The sequence below is a fragment of the Callithrix jacchus genome, chromosome 12 (genome assembly GCF_049354715.1).
Source record: "Callithrix jacchus isolate 240 chromosome 12, calJac240_pri, whole genome shotgun sequence".
Taxonomy (NCBI): domain Eukaryota; kingdom Metazoa; phylum Chordata; class Mammalia; order Primates; family Cebidae; genus Callithrix; species Callithrix jacchus.
Window position 1 is genome coordinate 61,319,241 of NC_133513.1, and position 17,677 is coordinate 61,336,917.

Here is a 17,677-nt window from a genome sequence, read left to right on the forward strand (position 1 = left end):
TATAAATGGAACCACACCATTTATACTCTCAAATCTCTGGAGTCTGTTTATAGGATTCTTCATATAAATGGAAACACACCAGTTTCCTCTCAAGTCTCTGGGTCCTGTTTAAAGGATCCTATTAGTTTTATCTGTATTGTTACATATAGTAATGATTAGGTCTTCATTGCCATGTTGTATTCTATTATGTAAAAACTGCCGCTAATATCTTTCTATGAAACTATCATTCTAATGTATGTAGTTCTTTATAAAATGTTTAATGTTTAGGTATTTACTGATTGTCATGTACTGAGCAAGCTTGGGATTGAGTAATTTGTTCTGGTGAAACAAACCCAGTATGTGCTATTAGTGAATTTATGGCCTAGTACTCTTCCATCCATGTTAATGTTACTCCTGTTACTCTTCTCCCTGATGCTGGAGCTCCTACAGCCCTGTCCTTTCTGCCCATTGAATTTAATTTAGGGAACTTTGCTCAAGCAGATCTTATATAGACTGAAATGTTAAATGTTTGCTTGCTGTGATTTGACCCAGTGTTTGTAAAATGCTGTACTTAGTTGTTATACCTCTCTACTATTTTAAAAGGCAGTATATGGCTTAGTATTCATGTAGTTTGGCATGTGTCATCTTTTCCTAGCCCCCTCTGCATATTAATGACATTTGCATGACCTACAGGTATTTGAGTTTGTGTTCCTGTGCCAACTGGTAAAATTTGGAGGGACAAATTTTTATGGTTTGGCCAGGGGAACTTCTGGTTTCTCTTTATTTCTTAGTATTTTTGTATTTTAAATTGAAATTTCAGGAAGTAATATACATTGGATCTGTATAATAACCTTATTTAATGTTGTTAAACCACAAATTCCTTTTGAGCCTAATGTACAAGTTACTTTGAACTCCATTTAAGTGAGTGAAAGTGAAGTTGTAGCTGGAGAACAGAAAGATCAAATTGATATAATAATGAGGCTTTGTGTTGAGCTTGGCATGTTCTCTTTAAAGCCTTGAAGAATCTGGAAGTAAATGCACTGTTTTAAACCTTTACTTTGGCTAAAGTTGTCAATTTTGCTTATTTAGTTGCTATCATCAAGCCTTTGAATCAACTTATGCCACAGATGACAGCCAGGAAAAATGTAAAAGGGGATAGGAAAGAGGTAATTGAGTAACATAAAGTTAAAAAAAAAAATCACTTTAAATTCTGACCTAGTTATCTGAATGTGAAAGCAGATTTTAGAAGAAATTGCTTATACATGTATAGTCAATAGTATTGTTGTTCAATTAATTGCTCTTGTACTTAGTAGCAAATTTATGTCTGTTTAAATCCCTAAAATGCAGACAATTTATACCTTGTAGAAAATTATTTGAAAAACTAAAAAAAGAAAAGCGGGTGGGTGGTTCCTCAGATGATAAGATAATGGATATGAAAGGAGTGTGAAAGTAATGGCTTTTACTGTTCTGCAAAATGTCTGTAATTAATATTTAGGCCCTTTGCAGACTTTATGCTTCTCCTCTGACACTAGCTATTCAGTCCCTTTCTTCATTCTTGTCTTTTGCTGTCAGTAAGCTTCTCAGAATACAGGCATGCATTGCTTAATGAATGGGATCTGTTCTGAGAAATGCCTCCTTAGGCCATTGTCATTCCACGAACAGCATAGAGTATACTTACATAGACCCAGATGGTATAGCCTACTACACACCTAGGCTAAACATGGTATACTTGTATAGGGCACTTGAATGGAGTTTGCAGAACTGAAAGTTGCTCTGGGTGAGTCAGTGAGTGAGTGGTGAGTGAATGTGAAGGCCTAAGACATCATTGCACACTAGTGTAGGCTTTATAAACACTGTACACACAGGATACACTAAATATGTAAAAAATAAAGTAATTGCATTACAGTGTTACAATGGCTACCATGTCACTATGTTATAGGAGTTTTTCAGCTCCACTGTAATCTCATGGGATCATTGTTGTAAATGTAGTCTATCATTGACTGTAACATCATTATGTGGCTCATTGACTTTATTTCATTCCTTTGTCATGAAGGCGGTTTTCATTGGCCCTGGAATCAGGTTAACTCGAACCTGAATTCTGTTTGACAGTGTATGAATTTGTGACTTTAGACAAGTATATTAGCCTCTCTGAATCTTGATTTTAGCTATTTAATATGGGAGAAATCTACTACCTTATAATGTTATGAAGATTGAACAATAAGGATGAAGTGATAAGCATGGTACCTGTAATGTAAGTGCTTAATAATATTTGCTTCTGCTTTTCCCTTATCCAGTTGTAGATGCCTTTTAAAAGCAAGAAACCTGATTTACAGTTTTTAAAAAAGGCATTTATAAGTAGTTTTCTATTTTTTTTTTTTTTTTTTGATGTGGAGTGTTGCTTTTTTGCCCAGGCTGGAGTGCAGTGGTGTGATCTGGGCTCACTGCAACCTCTGCCTTCCATGTTCAAGCGATTCTTGTGCCTCAGCCTCCCGAGTAGCTGGGATTACAGGTGTGTACCACCATGCCTGGCTAATTTTTGTATTTTTAGTAGAGATGGGGTTTCACCATATTGGCCATGCTGGTCTCGAACTCCTGACCTCAGGTGATCTCTGCCTGCCTCTGCCTCACAGAGCGTTGGGATTACAGGTGTGAGACACCATGCCTGGCCCGAAAAAATGTTTTAAAATATGAAATACCAATACTATAAATGTGCTATATTTTTAAAAAATTATTTTTCCGGAAACTAAAAAGACTCAGACATTTCCAAGTACTGTATCAAATATTAGTCTTAGTTCACCATTAAATTAAAGCTCACAGATGGTATTAAAGTGTCACATAGAAGATTATATCATTAGATGATAGAGGGAACATGTTTTTTCAAATTGTTAATGAATGCATTTCTTAGATACCTAACAGATTACAAATTAGGTAAAGTGCATGAAAGTCAGCATGGCTACCAAAATGAGGCAGACTTACAATGTTTATTTTACTTCAAAAGTATAAGCAAATGTAAGGGATATTTGCATGAACATTTGAAGACAGTAGGTAGCTAATCAAATGAAGTGACAATATTCATAGCGTAAACTATATAGTCGAGCTGTCAGACTAGTTTATTTTAAGACCAAAGTTCAAGATGATTGATATCATTTGTGTTGAAATTATTTGTACATTTGGAAATCAATAAATATTCTTAATAGAGAATAGCACATTCAGGTTCTAACATTATTCCTTTCCTCCAGAAAGTGGTACAGCCACAAACACTAGTAACAGTTTACCTGTTTTTTGAGCTCATCTTGTGTCTCTAAGTTATTAAGACTTAGGATGCTCTTGGGAGATAACATGCATTACCCTCATCTTAGGCAGGAAAATAGAGATAGAGAAGGGAAAGGATAGAATTTTCTTTCCATGGTCTACTTGTGACAGGCAAGGAAATGTTAAAGCCTTTCTGACTCTCGGGCTCTTTAATCTTTAACATGTGTTATTTATTTACAAAATGACCCTAATATGTAATGTCACTACCAGTTTTCTTATGTTTATACTGAAAGTGGTTGTGGGTATGGGAGTATATTTTGTAAAAAAGACCATTATCAAAAATGAAGAAGACCATTGTGTGGCATGGATATTGCCACGGCTCTTGTTCTGCTCCTGGCAAATATTGCTGCTTGATCATGTGACTACTTCAGAAGCTAGATTTCACCTCAGAATCCTTTTTAAAAAAAATTTTAATGTTAATTTATTTTTAAATTTATTTTTCTTTCTTTTTTTTTTTTTTTTTTTGTGATGGAGTCTTGCTCTGTCGCCCAGGCTGGAGTGCAGTGACACGATGAGGTCTCACTATGTTGCTCAGTCTGATCTTCAACTCCTGAGGTCCAGTGATCCTCTCATCTCAGGTTCCGAAAGTGCTGGGATTACAGGTGTGAGCCACATTGCCTGGCCTCAGAATCCTTTTCAATATACTGCTCAAGGGAGCTATTACCAGTCATATGTGAATCATAGGTTCACAAAACAGTTCTTTAGTCTTTCCTTACTTATATTACTTACTTAAGTAATGTGCATTAAGACATGAATTTACCTATAAGTTGAGGATCTATTAAATATGTAGTCCTGTAGCTGGCCTCAAAGTACCATATATAGGACTCAGTTTATGTTTTCAGCAGGTTTACATTCCTGTGGGTCAAATAGACAGGCACGTAATTCGAAGACAGACTCTGCTATATTATTGCTGTGAAGAGAATAATGATGTAAGATTAATTTTTACTGAAAACATTGGTGTATGTGGTGATTTTGGACTTTGAGGCTAATGGAATCTTCAAAGTGGTCTTTAGCAAAGGCATAGAAAATAGAAAGTGTAGGATGGATTTTGGGGAATGACAAATACTGTATCTTTGCTTAAGTACATAACAAAGGTAAGGTAGAAGCAAATAGAGTAGCGTCCTCCCTGTACAATGGGTTTTGGGTTTTATTTTGTTGTTCCTGGTCTCACATGGTTTTCAATCAGTAGAATGATGTGATCCAGATCTGTGCTTTAAGAAGATGACTCGAGTTTAAATAGAAGTAAGGTTGGAATCTTGACATAAATGTAGGAATCCTTGGTAGTAGTATAGGAAAAAATGATGAGCATAAGAACTAAAATTCTGGAATGGAAATGGTGAATTTAGAATAAATTTTAAAGGTAAAATTAATGTGATTTCTATAGGGTTAAATTATGCCTAGAATCCCGAGCATTTCTTTGGGAGGATATCTGGTAACTTCCTTTGTATATTACAAGTTAAAAAAAAATTTTAAGGTGATTTTTTTTGTCTGCTTATATTTCTGGACAATTTTTTTTTATTCTTGGTATTTCATTAACTAGGATATATATTTCCATGTGATTTGGTATATTTTTTCTTTCCTTGTATAGACTTTTTCACCTTCATTTTTGGGATATTTTTCATTATATTCTTCTGCCTTTTCTCTTCCATTTAATTAATTGTTCTACTTGAGGGATACTAATTATCTTTCTGTTCAGCCTTTGTCCTAGTTTTTTTTCTAATTCTTTTGATTTCTTTGTCATTTTTTTCTCTGCAATATGTTTTTTTTAACTTTTTTTTGTTTCCTTCCTTTTTTCCTTCTGTTCTTCCATCCTTCCTTTATTTTCTTTTTTGATACAGGGTCTCTCTGTTACCCAGGCTGGAATGCAGCAGTGGTGTGGTCATGGCTTATTGCAGCCTTGACCTCGTGGGCTCAATCTGTCTTCCCACTTTAGCCTCCTGAGTAGCTGGGACAACAGGTGTGTGCCACCATGCCTGGCTAATTCTTGTAATTTTTTGTAGTGTTAAGGTTTTGCCAAGTTGTTCAGACTGGTCTTGTACTCCTGGACTCAAGTGATCCACCATTTTGGCCTTCTCAATACTCTTGTTGTTTTGAGATTTTTCTCTAAGTCTTTAGTTTTTTTCTTTGTCCCCTCCCCCCATTCATTTTTCTTCTTAATGGTTTCCTTAACCAGACCTTTCTTTTTAATTTATTTGTTTTGTCTTTTCATCTTTGGGCTTTTCTTTTATTAGATGCATGTTCTTATTAGGTTGCTCTGTGTTACAAGAAACTGTTTATATGTTTATATGTTGTAATGCCATTTCTTTTTGTCTTGCTCAGGCTTAATTTGGATACTAGGTCAAGACTTTGGTCTTGCCCTTCTGTGGCCCTACACTTACCCATCTCCTTAGATTGTGTTAAATGTCTTATACCAGTCTCAGTTCATTCTACTGAGGATGTAATATGTTTTTATGTGCTTCAAATCTTTCCCTCAACTCAGTATATGGCCTTAGAAGTTGGCAGATCCTGGTGATACCTCATCGTAGGTTTTGAAGCCTCTGTGCTCAAGATGTTTTCCTCAACTTCTCTAGGGCATGACAAATCAAATTTTTCTATCCAAATGAGGTATTTCTTAAAATTTTCAAGTTTTTTAGTTCACCTTTCTTTCTCACTGCTGCTTGCACAGCAGGCTACCAGTCACACTGTATCATACAGATTTTTTTTCTACTTCTCTTTAAAGTTTATAGGTGCTTAGCTTAAATAGCTTTTTGCATTATTGTATGTAGCTGCTGGGTTTCTGGTAAAAACATCACATATACATATGTATTTGCATTTATATCATATTAGTGGGTAACAGGACATTCTTTAGTTTTTTTTCACTCTACTATCTTTACTTGAACATTTGTGTGATTTTCTAAATATTTACTTTTGACATAATTAATAACACTTATGCATTATAGGAATTCTACTTATTAGGCCAGGGTTGAACAGTCATTATATTGAATTGGCAACCAACAGAATGGGAAAAAATGTTTGCAATCTACCCATCTGACAAAGGGCTAATATCCAGAATCTACAAAGAACTAAAACAGATTTACAAGAAAAAAACAAACAAGATCATTCAAAAGTGAGCAAAGGATATGAACAGACACCTTACAAAAGAAGACATACATGAGGCCAACAAACATACAAAAAAATGCTCATCATCACTGGTCATTAGAGAAATGGAAATCAAAACTACATTGGGATACCATCTCATGCCAGTTAGAATGGCAATCATTAAAAAATCTGGAGACAACAGATGCTAGAGAGGATGTGGAGAAATAGGAACACTTTTACACTGTTGTTGGGAGTGTAAATTAGTTCAGTTTTTGTGGAAGACAATGTGACGATTCCTCAAGGACCTAGAAATAGAAATTCCATTTGACCCAACAATTTCATTAGTGGATATATATCCAAAGGATTATAAATCATTCTTTTATAAGGACACATGCACAAGAATGTTCATTGCGGCACTGTTTACAATAGAAAAGACTTGGAACCAATCCAAATGCCCATTGATGATAGACTGGACATGGAAAATGTGGCACATATACACCATGGAATACTATGCAGCCATAAAAAACAATGAGTTTGTGTCCTTTGTAGGGACATGGATTAACCTGGAAGCCATCTTTCTCAGCAAACTGACACAAGAACAGAAAATCAAACACATGTTCTCACTCATAGGTGGATGTTGGACAGTGAGAACACATGGATGCAGGGAGGGGAGCATCACACACTGGGGTCAGTTGGGGAGGAAATAGGGAAGGGACAGCGGTGGGTGGGGAGTTGGGGAGGGGTAACATGGGGAGAAATGCCAGATATAGGTGATGGGGAGGAAGGCAGCAAACCACACTGCCGTGTGTTATGTATGCAACTGTTTTTGACATGTACCCCAAAACCTAAAATGCAAAAAAGAAAATGTTTTAAGAAGTGAAATAGAAAAAAAAAATTGGCCAGGTTTGGTAGCTTATGCCTGTAATGTCAGCACTCTGTGAAGCTGAGGTGGGTGGATCACCTGAGGTCAGGAGTTCAAGACCACCCTGGCCAACATGGTGAAACCCTGTCTTTACTAAAAAATACTAAAATTTAGCAGGGTGTGTGGTGGTCACCTGTAATCCCAGCTATTGAGGAGGCTGAGACAGGAGAATCACTTGAACCCACTAGACGGAAGTTGCAGTGAGCTGAAGTCATGCGACTGCACTCCTGCCTAGGTGACAGAGTGAGACTCCATCTAAACAGCAACAAAAAAAATTTTTTTTAATTTAGCTCAGTGCAGTGGCTCGTGCCTGCAATCCCAACGCTTTGAGAAGGCAAAGTGGGAGGATTACTTTTACCCAGGAATCTGAGACCAGCCTGGACAATATAGCAAGGCCCCCACCTCCATAAAAAGTAAAAATAAATTAGCTGGCCATGGTGGCATGTGTCTGTAGTCAGTCCTAGCTACTCAGAAGGCTGTGGTAGGAAGATCACTTGTGCCCAGCAGTTTGCGACTGCAGTGATCTGTGATTGCACCACTGCATTCTAGCTTGGTGAAAGAGCAAGACCATGCCTCTTAAAAAAAAAAACAAAACAAAATTAAAGACAATATTATACACTACATTAAAAACATTAGTGACCCTAGGGCATCTTTAAATTTCCATTTTTCCCTTGTGTTTTTACAGAATCCTTACATAGTTACAGTGAGCATATAGTGACCATATATTTTTGTTAATATTAGGACAAACATTTTATATTTGTAGCTCATCTTTATAATCTTATCACATGATATGTCATAATTTATTAAAAAGTTACTGAAATAGAGAACAACTAGTCGTTTCTAGTTTATGCTCTTTTGTGTGCATTGAACCTTTTTGTTTTTGTAGTTTTGTGTTATATTTAAAATAAATACAAGTTGTGAACAGTGGCTCATGCCTCTAATCCCAGCACTTCGGGAGGCCAAGGCGGGACGATCACTTGAGGTTAGGTGTGCAAGACAAGCCTAGATAATATAGTGAAACTCTGTCTCTACAAAAAAAAATTTTTTAATATTAGCTGGATGTGATACTGTGTGCCCTTAGTCCCAGTTACCTGGGAGGTTAAGGTGGGAAGATTGCTTGAGCCAGGGAGGTGGAGGCTGCAATGAGCCTGATCATGCCACTGCACTCCAACCTGGGTCACAAAACAAGACCTTGTCTCAAAAAATAAAATAAAATAAAATAAATTGTGTAAGATTGAGATTAGTGGACAAATCTTTATTTAATTTATGTAATTCTCAACCTGGCACTAACTATACTGTGTATTTATGTTACTAGATGGAAATTCTCTTGAGATAGTTGCCTAAATTGACAGCTTATTACTGAACCCTTAATGCCAAAATAATTTTTTTGGTACTGTTACATTATTTACCTATATACTTTCCATGGCATTAGTAATTAGTGTTTTCAAGTGTCTTCTAGATTTTATAAAATTATATACATTTTAAAAATATATGTTCTTTAACTTTTATTTTACTGACTTTAAGGAAACAGGTGATTTTTGGTTGCATGAATGAATTGTATAGTGGTGAGATTAGATTTCAGTGCACATGCCACCCAAATAGTGTACATTGTGCCTTACTACATTATGTAGTTTTAAAAAAATCTTTCATCTCCCTCCCACCACCCCCACTTCTGAGTCTCCAATGTCCATTATACCTCTCTGTATGCCTTTGCATAACATAGCTTAGCTCCCAACTATAAGTAAGAGCATGTGGTATTTGGTTTTCCATTTCTGAATTACTTTACTTAGAATAATGGCCTCCATCTCCATCTACGTTGCTTCAAAAGACATTGTTTCATTCTTTTTTATGGCTGAGTAATATTCCTTGGTGTGTGTGTGTATATATATATACCACATTTTCTTAATTCACTCATCAGTTGATGGGTTATTAGGTTGGTTCTACATCTGGCAATTTTGAATTTTGCTGCAATAAACATACATAATGCAGGTGTTTTTTTAAATACAAGTTTCCTTTGGGTAGATACCCAGTAGTGAGATTACTAGATCAAATGGTAGATTTAGTTCTTTAGAAATCTCTATACTTTTTCCCATAGAGGTGTTACTGATTTATATTTCCATCAGCAGTATCTAAATATTCCCTTTTCATCACATCTATGCCAATATCTATTGTTTTTGGACTTTTTAATAATAGCCGTTCTGGCTGGGATAAGGTGATATCTCATTGTGGTTTTAATTTGCATGTCCTTAATGATTAGTGATGTTGAGCATTTTTTTTATGTTTCTTGGCCATTGAGAAATGTTTATTGATGTAATTTTCTCACTTTTTAATTGGATTATTTTATTAAAATTATTAAACCACTTTTTAATGGGATTTTATTTTTTCCTTGCAGATTAGTTGAAGTTTCTTGTAGATTCTGGACATCAGTCTTTTGTCAGATGCATAGTTTGCAAATATTTTCTTCCATTCTGGGGGTTATCTGTTTACTCTGATTATTTTTTGCTGAGCAGAAGCTTTTTCGTTTAATTAGGTCCCTTTTTTTTGTTGCATTTTCTTTTGGTGTCTTAGTCATAAATTCTCTTTCTAGACTAATATTTAGAAGAGTTTTCCCTAGGTTTTCTTGTAGCATTTTTAATGGTTTCATGCCTTAGATTTAAGTCTTAAATTCATCTTGGGTTGATTTTTGTATATGGCAAGGGATAGAGATTCAATTTCATTCTTCTACATGTGACTATCCAATTTTCCTGGCACCATTTATTGAATAAGGTGTTCTTTTCCCAATTTTTGTTACGTCTGGTTTGTCAAAGTTCAGTTTGTTATATTTGGTTTTATTTCTGGGTTCTCTACTCTGTTTCTTTGCTCTATGTATGTACTTTTATACCAGTACCATGCTGTTTTGGTTACTATAGTAGCCTTGTAGTATAATTTGAAGTCGAGTAATGTGATGGCTCCGGATTTGTTTTTTTGTTTAAGATTGCTTTGGCTATTTGTACTGTTTTTTGGCTCCATGTGAATTTTAGGATTGTTTTGTTTAATTCTGTGAAGAATTATGTTGGTATTTTGATACAAATTGCATTGAATCTGTAGTCTGCTTTTGGCAGCATGGTCGTTTTCATGATATTGATTCCGCTAATGCATGAGTGTGGGATGTATTTCCGTTCGTTTGCATCGTCTGTGATTTCTTTCAGAAGTGTTTTGCACTTCTCCTTGTAGAGATCTTTTACTTCCTTGGTTAAGTGTATTAGGTATTTTTTTTTTTTCAGCTGTGGTCAAAGGGATTTAGTTCTTGATTCTTAGTCATTGTTGGTGTGCTACCAATTTGTGTACTTTGATTTTGCAACCTGTGACTTCACTGAATGTATTTATGAAATCTAGGAATCTTTTGAAGGAGTCTGTAGGATTTTCTAGATATATAATCATATCATTGGCAAACAGAGATAGTTTGACTTACTCATTTTCAATCTGAATGCCCTTTATTTCATTTTCTTCCCTGAGTGTGCTGGCTATGGCTTTCCATATGTTCTTATTTTTAAAGGAGAGACTATTACCCAAATTGAAAAAGTTACTTGGATTGGAATTTGGAAGAAGTACTCTGAAAGTATTATTTTTTACATAGTCAAATTTGGTAGTTTAATTTTATTATTTCTGGATTTTGCGGTCATCATTCATAGCATATGTTTGTAAAAGTTAAAAAAATTTTTTATTTCCAACAAAGTTATTAATTAGTGCATTCATTATTTGCTAGGAATTCTATAGAAATCATAAGTAGCTTTTGAGCTTTTTTGCATATAAAAGTATAAGTATCATATTGTATAATAATTTACGTAATTATCCTTATTTAAGAATGTTTGATGTACTTTTTTCTCTTCACAGATTCTGTCAAATTTTAAGAACAAATGCACCTTATAACTCATGGAAGAAAAAACACAAATCAAGACATTTTTGGGTTCCAAGTTGCTAAAGTATGGAACAAACTCTATAGGAAATACATTGCAGCCAACGCCAAATGGGACACTTGTTAATTTATTAGGAACTTCCAAGAATAATAACATCAAAAATTACATCAAAAATAATGGCTCTGATTTTTCATCATCTCACTCATTTAGTTGGAGAAAAGCAAATAAATACCAACTTTGTGCACAAGGTGCCGAAGAGCCTAACAATACTCAAAATTCACATGATAAAATAATTGATCCTGAAAAACATGTTACTACTCCAAGAATGTCTGATACAAATGGAATAAAGGGAGGTTTGAAAATGCTTTGTTGTTCACATCAAAGTTAGCAAAGCCATCCACTATGTTAGTGTCATCTACGGAGGAGTTAAACCAAAAGTCTTTTTCTGAACCATCTAATTTGGGTAAATTTACCAAAGGCACATTATTAGGAAGGACTTCATATTCTTCGGTCAATACTCCAAAATCACAGTTGAATGGATTTTATGGAAACCGGTCAGCTAGTAGCATGCAAAGGCCTAGAGCAAACTCCTGTGCCACCGGAAGCAGTTCTGGTGAAAGCTTAGCTCAATCCCCAGACAGTAGTAAATCTATTAATTGTGAGAAAATGGTAAGGTCACAAAGTTTTTCACATTCCATTCAGAATTCATTCCTTCCACCTTCATCTATAACCTGATCACATTCCTTTAATAGAGCTGTGGATCTTACAAAGCCTTATCAAAACCAACAGCTATCCATTAGTGTGCCTCTACGGTCAAGTATGATAACAAGAAATTCCCGGCAGTCAGAAGTACTCAACGGGAGTGAACATTTGGGGTATGGGTTTAATAGGCCTTATGCTGCTGGTGGAAAGAAGTTGGCTTTACCAAATGGTCCAGGTGTAACTTCTACTTTAGGCTATAGAATGGTTCATCTCTCTCCTGAAATCTAGCCGATCTCCATTCTCTGGGACTATCACAGTTGATGGAAATAAAATTCACCTGCTGACACATATGTAGAGGAAGATGCTACAGTTTCAGCTGAGGACAGAGCTACTAATAAGGACCAAGAACTGACTGAAAATGAAAGTTACAGAATGAAAAACAACCAGAGCATGAAACATGATGTTAAAACGAGATACCTGAGTGATGATGTGGATGACATTCCCTTGTCTTCCTTGTCATCTTCTGACAAGAATGATTTAAGTGAAGACTTTGGTGATTATTTTATAGATATAGAAGACTAACAGAACTAGAATAACTTTAGATGAAATGTCTCTCAAAGAAGAGAAATGTGAAAATGTGCCACCACAGGATATATTTGATTCTTTCAAGGAAAACGAAAAAGCCCTCAGTAAAACTGATGAATGGATAGACGTAAGTGTCTCTGGTAAATATTACGAACCTTAAGTCTCTTTGCTTTCTTTTAGATAATATAACTGAACTTACATTTAGGATTATCTTCAGATAGATTTCAAGGTACTATAAGTTTTACGGAGGGATGGATCTAGACAAAATTGGAGTGGGATAACATTCATTTTCCTTGCGACTTTTGCTCCATACCCCATTTTTCACCATATCTAAAACAACGTTAATAAAACCACTCCTAATCTTTGTTGTTCTTTGCCTGTTATACACAGGCTTATTCCTGCTTAGTATAGACAGTACTTCTAAATTACTTTTCCCCTACTTACCTCAACCAGTGGTATGACATTCATCAAACCATCTTTTCTTTTAGGGTAGCGTATCATTGCTATTTGTTATGAGTAAAGCTGTACCAAAAGGTAAATGAGATAATATAGGTTATGTCTAATCTGATTGATTTTTTAATCTTAAAAAATTTTTCTTGTTTAGCAATTTTTATAGATACACATACAGAGGAAGCTTTATTTATTTTTTAAACTGAAGAAAGTGAAACAATACCTGGTAAACATTTTCTCTTATGTTTGATTATTTTGTTACTAAATGCTGGAGAAAATGTATTTGGTGTTTGTATGCCCATATGCTTGAAAATAGAACAAACTGAAGGGATTGGATATAGACATGTGGTATGTCCAATCCCTTCAGTTTGTTCAGTTTATCCCCTGGTATAATCAGATCAGTGCATAGAAATGCATGTACAAACCCTTGTCTATAGGTTTTTTAAAAGTGACTGCCAGAATAAGTTTATTTCCTTATAGGGAGGCAAGTATGAGTACCCTACATTATTTATGAAGTTAAATAGTGTACACAGAGGAAAAGGAGTTTCCTGGCCAATGTTTAAAAATAAATATCTTGGGAAACATAGGAATATGAGGCTTTATTTACATTTTTTGAAATATTACAGAAGTGAAAGATGACTAGGTAAATTTTTGTCTATTAGAAAATATTTCAGTAGGTTATTTTAAAGATTTCACCTCTTGATGTTTTCGTTGCTTAGGATATAGAAAATGCTACAGTTATTAGTGCTTTTTTTTTGAGCCAGCTTTTCTGCTGTATCAAATTATTTGCACTTAGATTTTTAGGACATGAGAAACAATTATATTTTTGTGAATCAATAATCTTTTTTCTCTAAATGAAATGAAGACAGGAGTGAATGTACAAAATATACTTCTGGGAATAATTTGGTTTCACTGCATACAGACTACAGAGCTTGTTCTTCATTTGAACTCTCTCTGTCTGCTAGCTCTGATGGAACATACATGTGGAGGAAGAAGGCTTGGAATCCATTGGAAATGTCCATCCGGTTGGGAGCTATGAGTCCTGTGAAATGAACAGCATAGTATGTATGGATTTATATACTCTTGGGACGTTTTGTATACCCGATTATAGAGAGACTTGTGCTATAATTGATTTTTTTTTTTTTAATTTATGAGTTTACTACTTTTAGAAATGAGAATTCATATTTCTTAAGAGCCTACAAAATATCTGACCCTAGTAGGAAATAAAGCATGAGAATATATGACATTTGACTTAAATATACTCAACATGTTTACATATATATTCATCATCCATACATAAATATGTACATACTATATTAGTAGGTTAATCTATGCCAGTGGTTCTCAAAGATAGTTGGGAGGAGATCAATGACAAGAAGTGGTTTTGATTGTCATATTGATGAGGGCTTCTTGGTTTCTATTGGGTAGATGGCAGGGATGTTGTTTAACATCCCACAGTGCATAGGACAGAGACCCCAATGAATTATTTATCTAGCCTAAGATGGCAGTAGTGCTGCTGTTGAGAAACCTTGGCCTGTGCTCTACTGGGGCAACATTGAAGTGCCATCTCTCAGTGGGATAACACAGTAAAAGTTTGTTTTTTACTCTCAGAAAGTCTGTTGCGGGTCTGGACAGCTCTCTAGGGCAGCTGCCTTTAGTGATCTAAGCTGCTTTGATTTTGGGGCTTGACCATCTTTTGAGGTCTCATCGCTATGGCAGAGGAAGAGAGTGCCAGAGGGTCTCACACATATAATTACTTGCATTGGCCTGCAAGCAACACTTGGCACTTCCATTCATGATCTGTTGACCAGAACTAATCATGTGGTCTCACCTAAGTACTAAAGACAGGAAGTGTAAACTTCCTGTGTGCCTGAAAGGCAAGGGAACCAGGTATGGGCAAGTGTTAGAAGACCTACCTTGAAGTTATAAGTGCATATTTTAAGATACACAGCAAGTAATGTGAATAATATGCCATATAGGTAAAGTATAATTGATGTTTAAAGTGACTCATTGCCATTATTCAGTATATGAAATATGATTTTCCAATACTTGTATGGCAAATTGGTAGTTTTTATGGATATATCAAATTCGAAGTGGATTTCAGGCAGTATAATTTTTTATGCTCCTATAATCCTTTTATTTAAAAAAAGTCATTGTTACCAGAGGCTTAAATAGCACAAACCTTTTTTTAACCTCTATCAACACCTTGTATACAACCATTTAATCTAGAGAGAGTATCTTCATCTCATTAGATAAAGGAGGCTCAGAAAAGGTGACAGTTTAAGACCTTTGTCTTACTAGGACTTTTAAGGCAAACATAATTGACCTGCAAATGAACAGTGTCCAGCAGATGGCAGCAGTGTACCACTTAGTACCTGACAGTTTTTAGGGGCTAACAATCTTGAGTTTATTGTTTAATCACAAAATAGCTATCTCTAAAAGTTCAGAATGCATCTGGATTGACCTTTAGTCCTTAAGATCCATGAGTTTCCTTTTTGTTCAGTAGGTTTATGTATATGGTATGGGAAACAACAAAAACATTCATTCTGTGCTTTGGAACAAGACAGTGTTTCTGATCTAAAGAGAAGACAAAGTCTGAGAACGGTTAGAGAATTGATGGCAAAAGCTGAGAACAGTGTGTTGAATTCTACAGTGATATTGGAGTTGCCATTTTTGCTTTGAAGTTCTGTGAATTTTTTGTTTTGTATAAATTTTAGGCTTATTTTGTTAGGTTTGTACCTGTTCAGAATTTTTGTGGTGTTTTTTTTTTTTTTTTTTTTTTTTTTTTTTTTTTGGTGAATCGGACTTTTCATCATTATTTAGTGATCTTCTCTAATTGTGCTTTTTGTTTTCAGACTTCTTTTTTCTTAAATATTAATAAACCTTACCAGTTTTATTTATATTTTTTCCTTCTTTTACTATCAACCTTTTTACTATATAGCAAATAGCTTATTTTGTTAACATTTTCAATTTGTCTTTTTCTTTTAACTAGTGAGTTTAAGTTTTAAATTTTGCATTTCTTGGTATACTTGAACTTTATTCTTCCTTCTTATTATTTTTATTTAAATTTTTCTTTTTCCGCCCCTCCCCCCAACATAGTTCAAAATAATGTCTCTAACTTAGCCCAAAGACCTTTAGCATATTCTCACTTTTCTTGGTCTCTACAACACTGCTTCTTCCAGTCCAGGTCAAAATAAGGAGCTTTCACTAGATAGAATGTACATCAACTGTGTCACTTCTGACACAGCTTAGTTCCATCCACTATTTATTTCTGCTGACATTGTTTTTATATTAAGTCTTCCTTTTTAAAAGAAATAGTTCCTTCCTGTTCCTTTCAGTCATTCTCTTACTCTGCAAGAACTTTATATAAATGAAACCATAAACATGTACTAGTTTTTGTCTGGCTTCTTTTCATTAATATTATGTATTTGTGAGTTATTGTTTCTTTATTCTTGTTGTATCATATTCCTTTGTGTGAAAATACTACAACTTATCTTACTGTTCATGGGCATTTAGGTTGGTTCCAGTTTCTGGCTATTAGAGTATGCACTATTGTGAAGATTTTGATGTATGCTTTTATTGGTGAACATTCATTTTTGTTGGAAAAATGTGTAGGAGAGAGATTCCTGGGTTATAGGCTATGCTGATGTATAAAGATGCTTTCAGTTTTTCAAAGTGATTGTGCCTGTTTACACTCTTCATTGGCAGTAAATGAACGTTCCAGAAATTTCACCTTCTTCTCTATGCTTGGTGCTTTCTGCCTTTTTGCATTTTTTATTTTCTGGCCATGGGTATAGTAGTATTACATTGAGATTTTTTCTTGTATTTTTCAATAACTTTTCACAGAGCCTTCACATATGTTTATTGGGCCGTGTGTCTTCTGTTGGGTTATTTGTATTTTTTCTTAATGATTTACAAAAATTCTTGATGTTTTTATATATAAATCTTTTATTTTGTTTCAATATGTAGATGTTTTTATGCATGTATGTATTTAGATATTATATATGTAGATTATATTATCTACTGAGGGTTACTTTTGAAATCTCCTAATAGTGTCTATTGGTGATAGAACTTACTAATTTTGATATTGTCCAATTATATAGGTTTTCCCTTTATTGTTACCAATTTTTTAAACTCTGAAGCTTTTTCACACCTTAATATCATGAATATATGTTTCAGTGTTTTACTATAAAAGCGTAAAAGCTAGGTGCTGCTGTTACAGAAATGAAATCAGATATCATCTCATTTTCAGTGTCTCACAAATGCAGCCATTCCCGATTCAAAGGCCAGTCTCTTGACTCCAAGTGCTCACTTTTGCGAGCTTTGCTTAATGTGTATATCCCCCTATTCTCCAGGTCTTCTTTCTTTCTAGTTCTTCTTAGTATACACAACCTCTCAGGGCAATCACTTCCATGCCATGGCTTCAGTTGTTTCTCTATTCACTGAGGACAATAGAATTTTAAATTTAAAATATTACCTTTATTCTTTGTTAAGATCCCTCATTTGCTATAACCATAGATTCAGAGTTGCTCCATGAAAGTAAGAAAAAATGGTGATATACTTAGCATGTAAATTTTAGGAATTTTTCCATTACTCTAAATGGTTTGATTTAGTATGTGTGTTATTTTTAATAATATATGTTGGGATGTCACAAATGGACTTAGCCTACAGAAATTTATATTCAACTTTGACCAGAGAGATCCATTTTAATGTGATACTGAGCGTAAAAAAAACTGCCTTTTCTTTTTTATCT

At 34.7% G+C, this 17,677-nt stretch overlaps 1 pseudogene across 1 annotated transcript in view; it reads left to right on the forward strand.

Moving 5' to 3' along the window:
• LOC118146319 (serine-rich coiled-coil domain-containing protein 2-like) overlaps positions 1 to 14,219 on the forward strand; it is a 56,154-nt pseudogene extending 41,935 nt beyond the window's left edge. Inside the window, exons 2-3 of the transcript XR_013524937.1 lie at positions 11,165 to 12,614; positions 13,790 to 14,219. The product of XR_013524937.1 is annotated as a serine-rich coiled-coil domain-containing protein 2-like (transcript). The remainder of the gene's footprint in view (positions 1 to 11,164; positions 12,615 to 13,789) is intronic.
• The last annotated feature ends 3,458 nt before the right edge of the window (positions 14,220 to 17,677 follow it).